Genomic DNA, 2,858 nt, shown 5'->3' with positions numbered 1-2,858 from the left:
CTCTCTCTCACTCTCTCCCGACCCCCTTCTCCCTTCTCTGCTCTCCCCCTCTCGCGCCCGAGCGGAGCTCGTCGCCGCCATCCACCGCCACCACGGCCACCGGGCCTCCCTCGCTTCCCCGACTAGCCCACAAGCTTCGCCACTCCGTCCTCGACCCACCTCACCAAGCCTTGCCCCTCCAAAAGCCCCCGAACGGCCTCACCGGGCTCGTCTTCTACCTCGGACCCGCCGGCCATCACCGTCAAATTCGTCGGCTCCGGACCGTCCCCGACCTCGCCGAGGCCACCGCTGCACCCGCTGTGAGCTCCGCCACCGTTTCCCCCTTTTCCCCTCTTCGTTTGATTGCCGTAGCCATCGCCCCCTTGATGACCGAGATGCACCGCCGCCTGAGCTCGCCGTCGACGATGCTCCGGTGACCAAATGGTCACCCTGGAGTGTCCAACCTACTCCTCGCGATGCGTAGCACCCTTCTAGCCCCTTGCCCCGCTCTTCTACGCACTGAAACGCGATCCCGCGCGCAACCGAACTCTAGCGGCCACCCAAGTCGTCGCCGGTGCCGATTCCGGCCACCCTGACCCCAGCTAACTCCACCAAGAGCTTCGGCTCGTCCCCAGCTCCACCTAGATGCCCTCCGCGGCCCTTTTGGTCGTCAGAGTGGCCAAAACCACTCTCGCCGCCGCGTCGGGCTCGCCGGCGGCTAAACGCCGGCGCAGCTGACGTTGACTTTGACCACGGGTGGGCCCTGGTTGACTCCGACGAGTCACTGACAGGTGGGGCCCAGCCCTGTTAATTAACCCAGTTTAGTTTAATTAAATTCTAACTAAACTAATTTCACTGACACGCGGGACCCACTGTCAGGTTTGACTGGACAGTGACCTGTTGACCTGCTGATGTCACACTGACGTCAGGCTGACGCAATAATGAATTACTGGAATTATTAATATTCTGAAATTCCAGAAAATTGTATAAACTTCTAAAAATCATAGAAATTCAACCGTAACTCCAAATTAAATAATTTATATATGAAAAATTATCAGAAAAATTCAAGGAATCCATCTGTACCATTTTCATGCATGTTTGATCAATGTTTGCCCTCTGGTTTGGACAAACCAAATAAAGGGCATTTAAATAATCACATATGGAGTTTGAATTTGAATCTTGTATTCAAACCAACTTCATTTAAATCATAGCTAAGTGCATTAGCCCAAAACACATTCATATTGCCATGTCATAGCATGCATCATATTGTGCATTGCATTGATCGTGTTTCCTCTGTGTTTGCCGGTGTTGTTCCCCCTCGATAGACGTTGTACCGACAATGTGACCGTTGACACTGATGAAGACTCAATGTTATCTTCAGAAGTGCCAGGCAAGCAAAACCCCCTTGTTCATTCCGACACAATCCCACTCTCTCGCTCCTGCTCTCTTTTAATGCATTAGGACAACACCGATTCATCTGTTACTTGCTGCGGTAGCTGAACCCCTTTATCCTTTGCATGACCTGTCATTCCACAGTAAATAGATGAAACCCACTAGCATGAGTAGGAGTTGTTTGAGCCCTGATGTGCCTACTCATTCATGCTTGTTTGTCATGCCTGCTACTGCTTAGAGTTGAGTCAGGTCTGATTCATCGGGGATGAATCAGAGGCGTGTGAACATGTCCTACTGTGTGTGAGCTAAGTGTGTGAACACGATTTGGTAAAGGTAGCGGTGAGAGGCCATGTAGGAGTACATGGTGGGTTGTGTCATTGAAGTCGTCCTTAGGAACTGAGTTCTGTGTTTGTGATCCATGATTCAGCTACTACCATACATTGGGCCCTGAAATATGACCCCGCTCGACTTCTTATTCACCCTCGTCCTCTGTCTAGGAGTTGCAAGTAGTTTCTGGTGTTTGTAGTATGCTGGAGGCCGTGGACAGCGCTGACCGTAGGGGTGGGCTGTAATGCGGTAGGCACGTGGCCGGGTATACCGGGCGCCCGTTTGGTGTCACGGAACCCTGTTCACATCGTTTGGGGCTGTGAGCGAAACTCCGGCCGGATCTCCTCATGGATGGAACCCGAATAGGCGATAAACCTGGACTAGAGACTTGAGTGTTTAGGTAGGTCGTGGTCTACACCCACGTCGGCTTTCGCTTGAAGTCTGCCGAGCACATGTCGTGTGCAGACGCTAAGTGGTGGAAACATGTATGAAGAAGTACACCCCTGCAGGGTTAACATCATCTATTCGAATAGCCGTGTCCACGGTAAAGGACTTCTGGGTTGCTTATATCAGTTCATAGACAAGTGAAAGTGGATACTCTAAAATGCGCAAGATAAGCGTGAGTGCTATGGATGGCGTTCTCATAGGGAGACGGGAGCGGATCCATAGTGGTGTATTGATATGGTGAATATGTGGACTCGTGTGCGCCACCTCAAAAGAGTTACTTGCAGACATAGTTCAGGATAGCCACCGAGTCAAAGCTGGCTTGCTGCAGTAAACCCCACCATCCCCTTTGTTGATAATGATGCATATGTAGTTAGTTCTGATGTAAGTCTTGCTGGGTACATTTGTACTCACGTTTGCCTATTTTATGTTTTTGCAGAGAGACTTCAGTCTCACTAGTAGTTCCACATGGACTTCGACGTTTAGCTTGTTACCTCAGCTACGATCTTGTGCCCTCGGCAGGATCTGATAGATAGTCAGGCTTCTCAGCCTTTTTCATTTATAGATGTCTGTACCCAGACATGATAGCTTCCGCTTGTGCTTTGATTTGTATGCTCTGAATGTTGGGTCATGAGACCCCTGTTTGTAATATCTCGCTCCTCGGAGCCTATTGAATAAATTACTTGAGTCATAGAGTCATGTTGTGATGCCATGTT

The sequence above is a fragment of the Triticum dicoccoides genome, chromosome 6B (assembly GCF_002162155.2).
Source record: "Triticum dicoccoides isolate Atlit2015 ecotype Zavitan chromosome 6B, WEW_v2.0, whole genome shotgun sequence".
NCBI lineage: Eukaryota > Viridiplantae > Streptophyta > Magnoliopsida > Poales > Poaceae > Triticum > Triticum dicoccoides.
Note: the sequence above shows the minus strand (reverse complement) of the source record.